General features: G+C 34.7%; 1 long non-coding RNA gene across 1 annotated transcript in view; it reads right to left on the reverse strand.

The window, feature by feature from the left end:
- Window positions 1–1888: 1888 nt before the first annotated feature.
- The window catches only part of LOC123546566 (uncharacterized), a 99533-nt gene continuing 82722 nt past the window's right edge, over window positions 1889–18699 (reverse strand). Inside the window, exons 5-6 of the long non-coding RNA XR_006685507.2 lie at window positions 12156–12319; window positions 1889–2250 (exon numbers count right to left, since the gene is read on the reverse strand). This is a non-coding gene — a long non-coding RNA (uncharacterized LOC123546566). The remainder of the gene's footprint in view (window positions 2251–12155; window positions 12320–18699) is intronic.

An 18699-nucleotide genomic window follows, 5' to 3' on the forward strand; every position in this document is an offset into this window, starting at 1 on the left:
ATGACGTGACGTCATTGTACATTATTTCAAAATGTAAACTGCCTGAAGATATATGTATTGAAAGCGCTTGCAGTGAAGAATTAAAATAATTGTAAAACACAGAAGTCTGCTGCTGTTTATTCCTTACAAATTGAACTTTTATATATATATATATATATATATATATATATATATATATATACAGTGCTACGCTTTTTATTTTCATCATTTGGCTGAGCAACACAAAGATAGTGATTCCACCTTGAGGCCAGCCTGTATCTGGGTAAGAAAAGCCTGACAGACACTCGTGGGCCTTCGACTTTAACCCTTATCATGATGGACACGATTGATTCTACCTTTGCCACCGGAGTAGATATGATGATCAGCTTGCACATCCATGCAGTCTGACCAAGATCTGCACTGTTCGCCATTCAGTCAGTATCTTTTCGCATGGTAAGCACCCCTTTTTACAGTTAATGGTACTGTCCAACTTGAAAGATGGATAAATTCATTATAGAAATTTAGCAGAGTAAGGGTTAAAGGCTGAAGCTGACACCAAAGCATAAAGCAGAACCTTTACCCTGCTATATTTATAAAACGGACTGATCCATCATTCAGTTTGGGTAATACCAATTCTTATTCAAAGGGGTGTTCACTGAAAATTTACTGACTGAATAGCAAACAGTGTAGACTATGATCAGCCTACACGGACATGCAGGCTGATCTTGAGCTGCATTGGTCACAAAGGCAGAATCATGCCGCCAGCAGGCTAAAGGTTAAACTACTATAGAGAAAGAACTAGTGTGCTTGCATCCTTCTCTCAATAAGCAGCTTACATTTCATCCACATATTCTCAAAGTAATTATAAAGCTCTATAACACAGCCAAACTAGGTAAATGAAAAAATAGTTTGTTTTGTAAACAGTACAGATTATTCACAGACATGTTTTAAATTTCTACAGCTGTCAAAACTCAATTAGAATTCAGATTAAACCTGAAATATTGCAAATCGTCAAGTCAAAAATCCAGCATTCAGATATAAAGAATGTTTTAAAGGCTGTATTGTCAATCTTTCTTACATCATCTTTTACCAATTCATTGCTATTTATTTTATAATATCATGCAACAATTAATGACCTTAAGCCAGAGTCTGCATTAATTTGCTCCTTCACCAAATTTGTCATGTAATGACTAATTTCAGTCAAAACGAAACTGGTCAAAGTAAATCAATACAAAATGTATTTAGTTTGGACAAAACAATATTGTCATCCAAAACATGTCACATGCTGATTTCTGACCTTGAATAGAGTAGGAAATTGTGTTCCAATATTATAAAGAATTTGTATCACTGAGTAGTGAGTAACTATTCTACAACAATTTGCCTAGAATAGATCTGCTAAGAATAGCTTGATATATGAATCTTCACAGAGATGACAAGCAAAATAACTGTGGTCTAACAAGATGTAACTGCAATTAAAACCCTACAAAAACACCCCCACTTGTAAGTTCTTAACACAAAACAGATATAACTTGTCCTTTAAATTACATGTTACAACATTTTTCAGCCTTAAACATGTCAATAGACTGGATACAACCCAGCTGGACATTTTATGTCTGTAAACTGTTGATACAACCTAAATGGACATTCCAAGTCTGCAGACTGTTGATACAACCTAAATGGACATTCCATGTCTGTAGACTGTTGATACAACCTAAATGGACATTCCATGTCTATAAACTGATGATACAACCTAAATGGACATTCCATGTCTATTAACCGTCTCAACGTGGTTTTTGCCATCTTGTTTTTTGAAGTTAAAATCTTTGGGTTTTGTCTTTTTGGTATTGCCATTATGCTTCAATGGCTTGTTTCTTAACTTGTTGGCCTTCTGTAATTTTGTTTGATTTTGGTTTAGTCATTCTGTTTTATACTCTTGTTCCTTAACCTTCAACTTGTTTTTTTGGCTTGTGGCATTTTACTATGTTGTTTCTCAACATTCAGAGCATTTGGCTATCAGCATTCTGCCTCGTCTTGTTTCTCAACATTCCGTGTTTAGCTTTCAGCATTCTGCCATCTTATTTTTGTTATATTCAAAGCATTTAGTTTTGTCATTCTGCCTGAACAACTTGTTTAATGTTCAAAGTGCTTGACTTGGGAATTCTACCATCCTATTTAGCAAATGGGTTTTGTCATCCTGCCTCAATGTTTTGTTCTCCAACCTTCCAAGAGTTTGTTTGCCATTCTGCAACACTGTCTCACTTGTTAAACTGCCTAAAATACACAAAATATATTGATAATCTAAAACCTCCAGCCAACTGACAAAATATACAAAATACCAATGTCCCTAAAGTTTCAAAAATGAAGCTGCACAAAAAATTAACTAATACTGTACTTAAATAATGACAACTGTCCAAAATAAATACTGCAACAATATCGTTTAACCTCAGACTGCAAAAACTGTATCAAATATAGTAAGAATGTCCTTTAAGCTCAAACTGCATACAGTAACAATGTTGTTGAAAGATGACTTCCATTTGTCTCAGTGTCACCATCTTTATTGTCAATTGCAGGCCAGACAAATGACGATGAATGGGGTCATTTCACGTTGGTGTACCCCTCATTAATATTGTGTCAAAAACTGCTTAAGGCCCATCACAAACACACACCGAAACTTCACAACATTGTTCACCTTAACCTGTGGGCACAATCAGTCTTCTTATTAATAAAGACAAAAGGATGTAATAAAAAATCTTTAAAAAAAAACATCATTTGCTAATAAATTACTTATTCAGGGCTTTTTTTCTGTTATAGGGACAGTAGGCTTGGCCTTCTCCTTAGAGAAAATTCATGTATCTTTTTAACCTTTAGCCTGCTGGCAGCAAGTGATTCTGCCTCTGCGGCCAGTGCAGACCAAAATCAGCCTGCACATCCCTTCAAATAATAAATGGTATTGCTTAAATTGAATTATGGACCAGTCCATTATAGAAAGGTTAAAGCACAAGTTGACACTTCTACTTTGGCTACAGATTATCCAGGATTCATTAACTCAGTACATTAAGGGAAGAAATTTAACAAAATTACTGTTCTCAGCAATTCATTTTCCAAAGACAACCTGTCTCATTTATCAGTTTTTTGTATTGTGCATAGATTTTTTTACCCCAGATTTCAAAGTAATAATGCTTTAAATTGACAGTGAGATGCCAATTTGCAGTAAATTGTCTTTGTTAACAAAGACTAAAGATCCTGCTTCCTTGCTCTTAATTTGAATAATTGAAAAAACAAATCAAATGACATGAAATAACATGAAAATGTACTATTTCTGGCTAGCTAAATTGTATAAACTGAAAGTGATTATGATTCAAATCAAAACTGAAATTTGACCCCGATTCCCAACAAAAAATATCACATATTTAAAATTACAGACAATTAAAGCATGTTTTGACAATATCTGATACACCATTTCTAGAATAACAGCACTGCTACATACTTGCAGCTACATTTTTCTTTTTCTTTCTTTTTTCCGTCATCTTTTTTTCTTTTATGAATCATTTTTCATCTGACAATTTTCTCTTGTTAGCTAGTAAACTATGCATCACAGTATGACATTTAAGTCGTACTTACTCGAGGGCAAGATTTCAGGATAAAATTTGAATTGATATCTTAATATCCAGTATTTAAATTGTTACTTATCAACACAAAAGCTTTTACAGGACAGGAAATGATATAATTAAATGACTTTCCGCTACCAACAGTAAACAAAATAGTGTGATATAGACATATTTCATTGGAGGGAAGTATGTAGGACTGGGCAAATTTGCATTTGCACATTTAGATTTCAGGCGAATTATCTAACAGAATCTAGTATACATTGTAGTATTTTGAATGAAATCATACACCGTTGCTATTTATGGAATGAGAAAGCATGCACATTCTGTCATATACCAGATTTTTGCTTTTATGATGACAAAAGAAATAACATCACTTTTATCCCAATTGTCCTTATTTCGTGCTTACACGGTCTAGAAATAAACGGCGAAGCATCGGCTTTATAAAATTGAAAGATATTAAAGTCATTTCCCAACAAATTAAGATAATTCTATTGCACACGACTAACAGTTATCAATTCTTTGATCAATAAGTTAATCAAATATGCACTATGTAACAATACCTTCTTCCGTCACATTTTAAAAACTAGAATGTGTCTGTAGGACACAAGGTGTGCCCCCCACCCCCTCCCCACTGGTACATTTGTCACAAATAAGGGGAAATAATTCAAATGTTTGCAGTCTTAATGGGGCCTCAAAAAAAAATTATGAAAAGGATTCATTATTCTATACCATATACTTTTTGAGCTATGAGCATCACAAACAAAAAATCCACTATTTTGGCTATTTCAAGGGCCATAACTCTGTAATAAACGCTAAAATTCTCAAGAAGAATTCCAAGTGTGCAAGGTCACATTATGATAAAAACTCAAACAAGGTTTCATGAATTTAATTTAAATACTTTCTGAGTGAGGCACATAATTAGGTGAAAATGTGCATTTTTTTACTATTTCAGGGGCCATAACTCTAGAAATTGGGGGCGGACCCAGATGAAAAATAGTAGGTGCGCAAGTTCATATCATGATAAAGACTCATGCAAGGTTTCATCAATTTATATCAAATACTTTTTGAGCTAGGCGTGTCACAAGGTGAAAATGTGCATTTTTGACTATTTCATGGGCCATAACCCTAGAAATAAGGCGCAGACCCAAATTAAAGATAGGAGATGTGCAAGTTCATATCATGATTAAGACTCATGCAAGGTTACATGAATCTATATCAAATACTTTTTGAGCTAGGCTTGTCACAAGGTGAAAATGTGCATTTTTGACTATTTCAGGGGCAATAACTCTAAAAATAGGGGGTGAAGCAAGACGAAAAATAGGAGGTGCGTAAGTTCATATCATGATAAAGACTCATGCAAGGTTTCATCAATTTATATCAAATACTTTTTGAGCTAGGCGTGTCTCGAACTTCGGACAGACGGACGCACGGACAAGAGCAAATCTATATGCCCCCACCACTCATGCGGGGGGGGGGGGGGGGGGGGGGGGGGGGGGGGGGGGGGGGGGCACAAAAAGTTGTATCACGGTAAATTTTGTGAACTGTAATACAATTAGTTAATGTTGTTGAAGTACTTTAAATCCTCCACTTCATCTGTCATAAATATAAAGATAAAATCATTTTGCCTGAAAGCATAGAAATCACTCAATTTAAATGGTAATACTTAACAAGCTATTAAGTTAAGTGCATTTCATAATTGTTTTTTTTTTCATTTATATTTTAGTTTGCTAGTGTATCATGGTGAGATGAATAACAAATTTTCAACATGAACTGTTTTTGATACTGAACAGGAAATAAAATCTGCATATTTATTTGAAAATCCTGTGGGCAAGTTGTCAGCTAATTTGTGGAGAATACTGTTAGTTCTGTTGAAAGAGGGACATAGTGGTTCTGTAGTAACACTGTCTGACTACGAAACCCGGAATCGTGAGTTTAAGCCCCCATTCCTCCAACAAAAAACAAACTCACTAACATTTTGGGATAAGAGTTCATGTATGGGTACACCTGGCACACTGAAGATTGTTTGTTTGTTTGTTTTGTGTTTAACGCCGTTTTTCAACAGTATTTCAGTTATGTAACGGCGGGCAGTTAACCTAACCAGTGTTCCTGGATTCTGTACCAGTACAGACCTGTTCTCCGCAAGTAACTGCCAACTTCCCCACATGAATTATCAGAGGTGGAGGACTAATGATTTCAGACACAATGTCTTTTATCAAATCGTCACGGAGAACATATGCCCCGCCCGGGGATCAAACTCGCGACCCCACGATCTGTAGACCAACGCTCTCTCTACTGAGATAGGCACACTGAAGAACCACGGAAGATTCTGGAACTGGAGCTTCTTCTTGTCTGGCACTACGGTCTTGTCAGTTCTTCAAAAGTTTAAATATGTTAAGATTTGTAGTGCATTATCTTCTGTTTTAAGTAAATATGTATCTCTGTACCTATCTGTATCAAGTTGAATTTCAAATAAAAGTCCAAAAACCTATGAAAGCAGGAGTATATAATAATCTATAAACATCTGTTGCTGTGATAGATAGCACATGATGATTAAAATTCCAAGAAAAGAAAAATAGAAACTGTCATGTGGAAAAATGTAGGTACATGTATTATAGTTAAAACTTGATAATTAAGTTTTATTGATAGACAACACAGTAGACATTGTATTAAACGACCACCCAAGGGACTACCAAGATGGTCACTAAATAGAACTCAGTTGCAAAAATGTATTCTAGACATACTGAAGATGTTCAGTTTCAATGAAATATATCCAGTGTCTCTAAAATTCCAAAGTGACAACAGAGGCCAGGTAGCATGTCGTTTTGATGTCCATTTGCTAAATGTAATTAATACATGTATAACGATAACATCCGGTAGGTTTCTGTGATGAATTACTTTAGAAATATATTAAGGTATAGGTCCATGTTTCGGAGAAAAAAAGTTCGAACGTCATCAAATCATAGAAAGAAAGCATTGTTTTACAATAAAATATAACGGCATATAAAACATTTATATTACTGTACAAAACCATTGTCAGTTTATTCATATATGTATTGAATTCCGGAAAAGGGCTACATGAAGGGGCCACACTTCTGGACAGTCCAGTGCCTTTAAAAACTCACCATTTTTAAAAAGCTGTTACATGTCTTCGTTTTGATGCATTTGCAATATCGTGCGAGTGTTTAAACTTTACATAACTAGGTACAACATCGTTTTTACAATTGTTTACATTTATTTCTTTACAAATGGCATTCTTATTTAAAGGGGGACAACTCATTTAGAATATTTTAAGTATCCAACTCTGTGGGACAGAACGTATTGGACAGATAAGTTGTGTGTCAAGATGCTGTTCATTCGCTAAAAAAATCTGTTGTTTTGTGATATACTGCTAAACCTTAATATGTACAAATTATCAAAAACATGTCACGTTCGAACAGAAACTAAGGATTTTACTTTAACTAATCAAACAGTATGTCCACCTATTATACCAGTGTAAAAATGACCGAAGGGAAGTTTTGCAAACAGTCGCTTAATAGATATATTTTGCAGACCAAATGTACCTGCTGGTGAGGTTTTATGTGGTTGCTAAATGAAAAATGCATTTATATAGCAAAAACGTTCAGGTGCAATTTGAAGCCGTCATTTAATAAAAAAGTTGCTTAATACAGGCGGCCGCATGTACGATGTCGACTGTATCTGTAAATATCAGAATACTGAAAAAGGTCATAACCTATTTATATTATATTAAAATATAATTGTTAGAAAAAAACCCCTAAAAGATGACAGTATATACCCAGCATGCATATGAAATGAGCAGAAGAGAGAGAAATATGCTCAAAGAATTTTATTGGAAGTAAAACTAGCTCAAAGATACTACATAAAAAACTATCTAAGGAAAAGAAACATCTTAAATTTCAATTATAGCTGATAGGAATCGAAATGACTGTCAATCACGCTGTTTGTTGATTCAATCAAAAACAATTAGCTGTGTAAGTAGGAGATGAGTAGCATAAAAAGATAAAACAGTAGGTAGATACTTGTACCTATATGATAAAGTAGATATATCAAATGTTTATTTACAAAATGATATATTTCTGTTTTGTAGATTTTACCCTCCAACATGAAAATATTCTGAACAACTTGTACCAGTCTTCGTTATCAGTTTATAAATAATGTTACATTACAACTTTTTGCATCTTTTTATTTTGCATTTTATTCATCAAGTAGGATTGTTTTTGTTACTAAATGAGGGTAGTAATTATGAGGTGTGTGTGGCATTGTTTACAACTATCTCCAGGTAAATGTCACTGTAGGAGTTCTATCATAATTTTTACCTTTTAGTATTTTATCATATTCAAAACAAGCATGGGAGAATGCATTATTTTCAAGAACATTTACTAATTTTCAACAAATTCAATCAGAAAGAACTTTTAGCTGAAAGCTTTGATTGCTATTTTAATATTATGTACAACAGAGGAAAGATGTGAATACTTCATATCTCAAGCATCTCTCGACCATTTTAATGGACATTAATCTTTTTTTTTCTTTTCAAAAACAAAATTGTTCCTGTAAAAAAATGGGCAAATTTTTCCCTCCAAAATTTAAAACTGGGAAGTATAAGTACTTCCAGATTTATTCTAAAATGATAAAAATGACCAGCACCTATGGCAATTTTCAAGTGGATGTGATATCCTACCCCAGTTCACACATCTGTTTGACCGTAGGCTCTACTAATCAAAGTTCAAACACTGCAAAGCTTTATGACAGGAAGGGCTACTTATTTCCCATCATCTTCACATTGAACTTTATTTCCAAAGGAGCCATTGGTCTAAATATTGAAATAAATAAATCTTCTAGGTTTAGAAAACTGGTGAAGCTTCAAATAAATGTGAATTTTATTCCTTCACACTTCCTCTCCAATCCTTGGATGTTGTAGCCACTCCACTGTCTTATGTACAAAGAATCTTGTCTACCTTCATATTATATTTCCATTCTGAATATTGTTTTAATTTGTGCTTTGAGTTTCTATTGCACCTAAGGCCACATGACAGTTTTCAACTTGATATAATTATAAATTATCTGGACAAAATCCTCAACTATGTTTAGTTTTACTAGTATTTTAATAATTTTATCTACTATTGAACGCTTACTGAATACAAACTAAATTTATATCGTGTAATTGGCAACTCAAATCAGGGTTGAACTAACACCTGTCTGTGTTTAAACTAAGTTTTTGGAAGAGTGGTCCTCACCTTCTCCACGAGTCCACACTTGATACTGGACATCTTTAGGTGCTTTAAGGAGCCCTTGAATTTATGGGCAGGAACCTAGGTAGTACAACTGTTTCCCTATAGGAAGAACGGTATGACTAGAATCAATACTAGTATTGGATAGCAACCAGGGACAAACGGTTCAAATCACTGGGCCACAATGGACCAATAATTTCATCTTATCATCTTTCAACCTACACAGTCCAAATGGCAATCTTTAGCATTACAAGTGTAATCACTATGATTCTGCAGTGCCTCAGATTGTAGAAAACAATTTTATCTAATTTTAAACAGATTCCTTTGTGTGTACTGGAAATTTCACTTGAAATTGACAAGAAATTGCCCAGTAATGGCCAATTTAATTACCATCACTTGCTATTACACTTAATAAATTAAACTGAAATTACTAATTAAGGCACTGAGTATCTCCCAAGGGCTTTAGAAGAATTAAATTTACTTTAATTAAGTGTTCAAATGAATACACATTCAATTAGCACACCTCCTTTAAATCCTTTTTTTTAAATGTACAACTATTGCTTCTGTTTTATAGTTCAATATTTTATGATGAAGTTAAGAAAAGCCACCATATTTCTTTTCATACTGAAACCTTGGGTTTCGTTAGTCCCAAGGCACAACAGCCATAAAGAACAATTATATAATAAATACTGGGATTGGACTGTAACCTTGAACTTGACCTCAAATCAGGGAATGACCTCAAAACTCTGCAAATAAGTCATTTCAGTTAAAAAATGTAACACTATGCCAGCACCACCACATTTCCTCTACAGTGTAACTGGGGGCAGTGTCTGTAATGATTCTGGGAGTTGTGTCTGTTTAAATACTGGATGCCATGTCTGTGCCAATACTGCATGCCATGTCTGTCACAATACTGGATGATGTGTCTGTGACAATACTACTGGATGCCATGTCTGTGGCAATACTGGATGCCATGTCTGTCACAATACTGGATGATGTGTCTGTGACAATACTACTGGATACCATGTCTGTGACAATACTGGATGTTGTGTCTGTGACAAAACTGGATGCCTTGTCTGTGACAACACTAAATGCCATGTTTGTGACAATACTGGATGCTGCCTCTGTGACAGTACTAAATGCCATGTCTGTGACAATCCTGGATGCTGTCTGTGACAATACTGGATGCTGTCTGTGACAATACTGGATGCCTTATCTGTGACAATATTGGATGCCATGTTTGTGAAATACTGGATACCATGTCTGTGACAATACTGGATGCTGCATCTAAGAAATACTGGATGCCTTGATACTGTGTCAATACTGGATGCTGTGTCTGTGACAATACTGTATGCCATGTTTGTGACAATACTGGATGCTGTGTCTGTTACAATATTAAATGCCATGTTTGTGACAATACTGGATGCTGTGTCTGTTACAATATTAAATGCCATGTCTGTGACAATACTGGATGCTGTGTCTGTTACAATATTAAATGCCATGTCTGTGACAATACTGGATGCTGTGTCTGTTACAATATTAAATGCCATGTCTGTGACAATACTGGATGCTGTGTCTGTTACAATATTAAATGCCATGTCTGTGACAATACTGGATGCTGTGTCTGTTACAATATTAAATGCCATGTCTGTGACAATACTGGATGCTGTGTCTGTTACAATATTAAATGCCATGTCTGTGACATGATTTGATGATGTCCCTGTTACAATACTGGCGAGTGGGGTGGGGGTCTGTGACAATAGCAGGGACTGTGTCAGCAACAATTCTGAAGGCTGTGTTTGTGTCAATACTGGATGCTGTGTCTGTAACAATACAAAGGATTGTGTTTGTAACAACACAAGCGACTGTGTATGACAATGCCATGGGCCGCATCTGTGACAGTACTCTTGACCGTGTCTTCAATGGTTCTGAGCGGTATATTTGTAACAATATTTGTGACTGTGTCTATGACAATACCAGAGGTATTTGTCTGTGGCAGTATAAGGAATGTGAAGGGAGCTAATAATTTTTTCAAACTTGTTAATGCAAAGATTTAACAAATATAATACAACAGGTCTTATATTTATATAATTCCTTGGGCAAAATGTGTTTATCAAATTTATGAAACATAACTCTTACCTTGGCTGGGCAATCAGGATAGGAAAATGAAATTTTAAAAACACCTACAAAGGGAATCTAACTTGTACCAAAGAAGTATAAATTACACTATTTATTTTTATATTTGCTCGTATTTAGTGCTAAGTGAATTCAAATAAGCATACATGATCAATGTTGAAGCTTTGAATGCATCTGTGTCTTAACCAAAATCTGACTGACCACCTTTAAATACATCCCACACTTAGACACTAGACAAAATCTTTTCTAAAATTAAACTTTAAAAAAATCAAATGTCCCTCTCAATTTTTTTGGTATTAACAAGCAAGTAACTTAGACATGTGGTTCCAATTTAGTAAAATACACAGGCACAACAGTGTCAGATTAACGTTCATTTTATTTTTCTCTTGATTTTTGTAAAACAATACCCTCAATAAACTCTATCAACCCATCAATGTTCTCCTTATGTCTTTAACCTATTAAATCCAGATCAAAATTTAATAAGAATCTGACCTGGCTTTTAATCTTGTTTTTAAAACCACAAAAGATGCCAGAAAACGTTATTACTAACAGTGCACTTACAACAAGTACCAAACATTTGGCGGCCAGCGCCTGGCATTTTTATTATAAAAGTGAAAAACTTCACACTTTTAAACTACTTAGAAGAGGCGATAAGCTCTTTTTTTAAGCAGCAATCAGATTTCTGGCACACTTAAGAATTCAACATATTCAATTTTTTTTTCAAGAAAGTAAATTTTTATACAAATACTGCTGATACGGAATTTTTTTTCTGGAATTATAAATAAATTGTGTTTCTCTCAAAATTGGTGACTTGTAAAACAAATGCTAATTGATATCACATAAGTAATCTTTCAAATACCAGAGTTTACCATCAAGTAAAAAAAAAAAATCATTTAATTTATGTGCTATATTAATTTTGCAATAGGGAAATATGCAGAAGAGTAGGTGAATGAACTTCTGAACAATTTAGCGCAGAATAATGCAAGAAGCTTTTGCAAACTTTTATGAACGGTATCTAAAACATTTTGTTTTTACATTTACATAATCTCAACTGCTTCAGTCTTAAATAATTGTTGTTTAGCACTAGGTTTTGAGTAATTTATATAGAGATATGATGTAGAGAAATGCCTGTTTTTGATGGACAGCAACAGTGGCTGATTGATTTCATTGCCCTGACTCAACTTACATGATTTGCCCTATAAAAATCATTTTTATATTTTATGAAGACTTCAGTTTTCTCCTGCCACAAGTTCTCAACATCTGTAGACATCTGTCTCCATGGCACACGTCTGCTCTCTATCTCTTGTCATATCCCATAATTCAACTTCCTGTTTGGACAGTGCCTGCTTCCTGAAAGATTAAACTACAAAATGAAATTTTACGCCCAAGAACATTTATACAGAAAGTGCATGAGTAGTATTGGAAGTATTTTTGTTCTTACTGTCACATAATGTCAGAAAATCAATGCCTAATACATGCACTGAATTGGGTTTTGAGTTTGGCAGTATAAAAATGTTTTATTATTTCATAAAATTTTGAAATTAACATCAAGTTGTTTTGCATCTACAAATTCAGCTTTTTTGTAATACACTGCTAACTTGAACAGGGCAAAAGGGTCAGATACACTGTTTGCACTGATGCCTATATATATATGACAAGGTCATCAAATAACCTCCAATATATTCCCCTGAATGGAAAATGAAAAAAGAAAAAAAAAGAAAGATGGTCACTGACCCTAAAGTGCTCACCTGCCTACAAGGCTTTTAATGTGTTTATATAACGTAATGGTACATTTAGATTTCTTCTATGTTAGCCTACATTCTAACATGTCACATACATTTCTGAACCTAGGGCAATAATTTGAACAATTAGGGTAGACAGTACAAATCTGATATCACATGCCAAATATCAAGGCTCTAAGCTATTACTGATTCATAGAAATTTTCAAACATAAGCCTATAGTAAGTACATGTCACACACAGGGGCATGGCCATTTTTGACCTTAGGGCAATAATTTGGACAATGATGGTAGAGAGTCACACCCTTATATCACATGCCAATTATCAAAGCTGTAGAGAGTACCGCCTCGACAGCCTAGTGGTTGAGCGTCTGCTTTGAGTGCGGGAGGCCTATTGGGTTAGATCCCCGGCCGCGTCATACCAAAGACATGAAAAATGGTACCAGTAGCTCTCTTGCTTTGCGTTCAGTATTAAAAGGGAAACTGGCCTCTTCTCTCATACCCTCGTGATGATGGATTCCATCAGGAATGAGGTGTCGAGAGTGATTAATATAAGTTGTAGAACTTTCTTCACAATCGATCTAAAATAAATTATGTATAAACTAAAGCTCTAGAGAAAAAAAATGTTAAAGTCTGATAGCTGAAAACCTATTTTTAACAAAAACGACCCATATGTTCAATGAACCAGAACCATTACAACAACTTTGAAAGAGGGCTTTTTTTGATAAATCAGAAAAATTTGAACAGTATTTGTAGAAGGTCACACAAGGACAATTCTTTTAAAATCGAGCTAACAGTTTTATACAAGAAATTATTTTAAAATCTGGTAACAGTTTTATACAAGAAGATTTTCTAAGTTTCTACAATATACATATAGGGAAAAGTGACCACGCCCCCTGGCAGCCATGTTTTTTGACAGATCTGAATAACTTGAATAATCTTGGTAGAGGGTCACACAAGGACCATTTGTGTAAAATTGTTTTAAAATCGGGTTAGCAGTTCTCTTTAAATTTCCACTATATACATATAGGGAAAAGTGACCACACCCCCTGGCGGCCATGTTTTTGATGGATTAGTATAATCTGAACAATCTTGGTAGAGGGTGACATAAGGACTATTTGTGTGAAATTATTTCAAAATCAGACCATTGATTTAGAAGGAGATGTTGTTTGAAGATTTTTCTATTTTTAGCTCTGGTTGCCCCTATGTGCAACCAAGTGGAACCATTTGAACAACTTTGGTAGAGAACCACCTAAGAAATACCCACGCCAAGTTTCATCAAAATCTATTCAGTGGTTTTGGGGCAGATATCATTTAAACACAATTGTTGATGACGGACGGACAAACTTGACAGATACAACATGATCTCAATAGCTCACCATAAACACTTTGTGCTCAGGTGAGCTAAAAAAGCTTGAGAGTTATACAACCTGAGAAAGTCATGTCCTTACTATATCTATTAAAAATAAAATACAAAACTTACAACGGCAGACATAATTTCAATTTAATAAACCAAAAGAGAACATAATATCACCGAGAACCATCTCATATTTCATTGCGTAAGCACATTTAAAATACACAGAGAAAAGAAAGAACTTGAAGACTGTATATTTTACAAGGTGGAACTAGAACTGCACTGAAGAATACCTACATAACACCACCGTCTTGTACAAAATAAAGACCTTTACTAGGTAAACTCAAGAGTTATGGACATCTTTCATATTGTAGAATTTCGTGCTAGAAAGGGGCCATAACTCTACCAAAAACTGATGGATTGAAACTGAAATCAAACCTTATCCTTCATTATGTACCTGTCTACCAAAAGTAAATTCAATCTATTCATCTTTTCAAGTGTAACCGAACCGACAACCAAATTTTACCAAAATAATGGGGATAACTATCAAAAATTGGTGGATTTACCAGAATCAAACTCAGCTTGCAGTAGTTGCTATCGAAAATGAATTCCATCCATTCATCCTTTCAAACAGAAATCAACATTTTGCTTTAGTAAAAATGGGGCCATAACTACAGACTGTAATGAAAATTACCCTTGATCTGCACTTTATGATTACATACCTGTGAACCTAAAATGAACCTTTCAGAAGTTATCATACAGACGCATGCATAGATGGACGGATGGAAGCATCAATATGGTGGCTCCAACATACCACCTCCTAAACTTCTCTTACATAGGTATAAATAGGTTACTAAGGGACTTTATTGTCTTTTTTTAAGTGTTTACCCAGAATTTCAAGATGGCTGCTGGTGCTCTTAAATTTCATTAATAGATTTCAAATCTGTCCGAGTATCACTGAAGGATTCAGATGACGAATCAGAAGGATGGGTTAGAGTTAAGTTTGGAAACCTGGTCTTAAAATGCCATATTGTCATTGGTCATTTTCTAGACTGTGATAAGAAACAGTCAGTGTAATCTTGCGATTTAGACTGGTTTCGAAACTAGGGTTTTAACTTTAAATAGGACCCAGGATAAAAAATTTCTTTACATAGTTTTAATGTCATTATAAAAATTTAGTCATCATGTTTAAATGACTTAAAATTTCTTTAAAATATGAAATAAGAATTCCCTGAATTTGTAGGTTTTCAGTGGAAGCTATAATAATCAAAGCTGATGTCACTAGCTGACATAAAAAACAACACTTTGACAACTTCTTTAGTTTTAGGGTTTTACATAAAAATCTGTTCAAACCAAACACCACTTTCATTGATCACTGTTTTGAAAACAACCATTTGTCCAAACACACATGATTTCCATTCAAGTTTGGATGTTTTTTATGTCTCCATATATCACGAGTTGGCAACTTGTAGCGGAAGCAACAGAATAAATCTCTTACATCTGTATCGTACTGTTGCCAACATGCCACAGAAAACAGAAACTTTGGTGCTGATCAATTGTTCAAAGTCTCTGAGTTCTTGGTACATACTCCTAAATTAGACAGACTTACTCAGTTTATCTAGTTTCGTTCACGATTCTAATTTATATACATTATCTTTATCTACCATTTCTATTTCAATATTTATTTCTGTTTTAATGTTCAACTGTACAAAGCTATTATTGGACATTATTGCCGTGCGACTGGCAACCAGAGTACCACACTGAGCATGATATTATAACAAGCACAGACCGGCAACCAAGGTGCTCAAATTTATATTATTACAGGCACAGACTGGCAACCAAGGCGCTCAAATTTATATTATTACAGGCACAGACTGGCAACCAAGGCGCTCAAATTGATATTATTACAGGCACAGACTGGCAACCAAGGCGCTCAAATTGATATTATTACAGGCACAGACTGGCAACCAAGGCGCTCAAATTGATATTATTACAGGCACAGACTGGCAACCAAGGCGCTCAAATTGATATTATTGCAGGCACAGACTGGCAACCAAGGCGCTCAAATTGATATTATTACAGGCACAGACTGGCAACCAAGGCGCTCAAATTGATATTATTACAGGCACAGACTGGCAACCAAGGCGCTCAAATTGATATTATTACAGGCACAGACTGGCAACCAAGGCACTCCAATGGATATCATTACAGAGCCCCTCTTTGCACTACGATGTAAAGCAAAACTAATGGTTATGTTGTTTCTAAGTATTTTAGTTCTGACAAAATTTCAAATTCATTTAAGCATTACACAGCTAATATCTTTTCCATCTCAGTTAAATCTAGCCGAGAAAAATTTGCATGTTTAATGGTAAATAGGCAATTTTTTTCACTTTGGAAGTGTTTCTGCAATAAAATGAGGGAAAACTTTCTAAATAACCACTTCACTTCAAAACGAAGCTACGGTACATTTCAAAAGAGAAAGCGCTGACAGCTGCTTGAGTTTTTCTGAACCAACTGTTATAGACATCATTTTGTGAAATTATTTCATCTCTCATCTAATATAGACATTGCATACTTTATTATGATATTTCTCATATGTCTTATTTCCGCTTGAATGTTTATACGTAAGGTTTCATTGAAGACTTACTGACTCAGGGAATAAACACCTTCAGGTAGAGGGATTGTCTGTTAAAAAAATCTTTTTGTTTCTGTAACACAGTTTTAGAAAAGGGTATTTGACAAGGAAGAGAGGATATTATGAAAGGAATTTATGACTTGTAATTTGTTTTCTTCGGAACGTACTGTGAAATCATTAATATTCATGGTGGACTAATTTTCTTGGAGTTCGTGGTTGAGTCAATCCACAAAATTTAACCCCAACAAACAAGTAAAATTCCCGTTCATTTTATGTTCAAAAGTTGAAATCCACGAATTCATATCACCACGAACTTGCCGTTATGACCAAAACCACAAAATTTTATGCCCACAAAATTAAACGAGTTTAATATTGCGGTGCATTTTCAATCTGCAAATCCGACTATTTGCAATTACCTAAACTGTAGTCTCTTATAGATTCTATGACAATATGATTGTTGAAGTTATACTCCACAGTCATGAACTGTCCAACTCCGTGCCATGTGAGGTTGTTGTTAGTTACTTGTGGAGAAGAAATTGGTACTAGTTAGAAACCAATGAAATATTGTTGGACTACATTTAACCATCATTTCCTTCAAACAAAAGTTAGATGTTCAGTGTAGACCTACCTTTGGGAGGGCTGTTTTCTGGGAACAATCATAACATACCTGCAAGGGGAACTTCTATTTTGGTAGAGTTTAAGTGGTTTGCTCTTATTGACTCAGTGTTGCAGAACAGTGTTTATGTGTTATGGCATGCTTTTATGCTCTTTTGATAGAATCCTTTCAGAAATGACCTGCACAGGATGAATGATGAATATATCTGATAAAGATGAAAGATTAATACTCAATGACAAACTGGTAATATAGTTTAAAGAGAAAATGTCAGAGTGTTGAATATGTAATCAAGAAGCAAGAGGGCCATAATGGCTCTAGTTTGCTAACCTAAGTTTCACAGCTTTCTTGAACAATTCTGGTTGATAGTCATGCAAGTAATAAATCAATATGGCTTGAAGGAATTTGGGCGAGTCACCAAAGGAATATTGCTTTCCTTATTGGTTGCCATAGCAACCAGAATTCTGCAAGGATGACCTAGAATTGAAGGAATCTAGAAGGAACCCACCAAAAAGAACATTCCTGTGAAGTTTGGTGGAAACTGGCTTCGTGGTTTAGTACGAGATGTTCTTTCAAGAAACTGTAGACGATGGACAGACGATGGCCATCTAATGATTCCTATAAGCTAAACATGAGCACTTTGTGCCAATGTGAAAAGCAACTATGTAATAGGTATTGGTACTGAGGTAGATCCATATTCTGAGACATCCTTTACCAGAATAATGATTGCAGGTAAACCAATGCTTATATGGCCTATGGTATACTATGGTCAACCATGGTTGTACCATGAGACAACTGGGCACCTGAAGCTAATGTGAAGAAAGTCTGATAAGTAAAAAAGTAAACTCAAGATAGTTCACAATTAAACAGAACAAGAGCTGTCCGTAAGACAGCGCACTCCATTATTCGGCGATTTTACAGATAAATGAATATATGTCTCAATACGAGACCTCTACTTTAAAAGGAAGATACACCAAGGGGCATAATTCTGTCTAGAACACAAATTAGAGCTATTGGGATTGTTACCACAAAAAGGCAGATGATGATGGTAAAGATATATTTTAAGTTTCAAGTCATAATCTTATATAGTACCAAAGTTATGTGCAGAAAACAAAGTTTGTCAAAAAGTTTAAGTATGAAAGGGGCAAAATTTGGTCAAAAATACAAATCAGAGTTATGGAGATTGTTACCACAAATGCAGATGATGATGATAAAAATACATTTTAAGTTTCAAGTCTTTATCTTATATTGTACTAAAGTTATATCCAGAAAGCGAAGATTGCCAAAACACTTTAAGTAAGAAAGGGGCATAATTCTGTCAAAAATACAATTAAAGTTATGGGGAATATAACCACAGATGCAGATGATGATTATAAAGAAATATTTTTAA

This window comes from Mercenaria mercenaria, chromosome 9 (assembly GCF_021730395.1).
Source record: "Mercenaria mercenaria strain notata chromosome 9, MADL_Memer_1, whole genome shotgun sequence".
In the NCBI taxonomy this organism is placed as follows: Eukaryota; Metazoa; Mollusca; class Bivalvia; order Venerida; family Veneridae; genus Mercenaria; species Mercenaria mercenaria.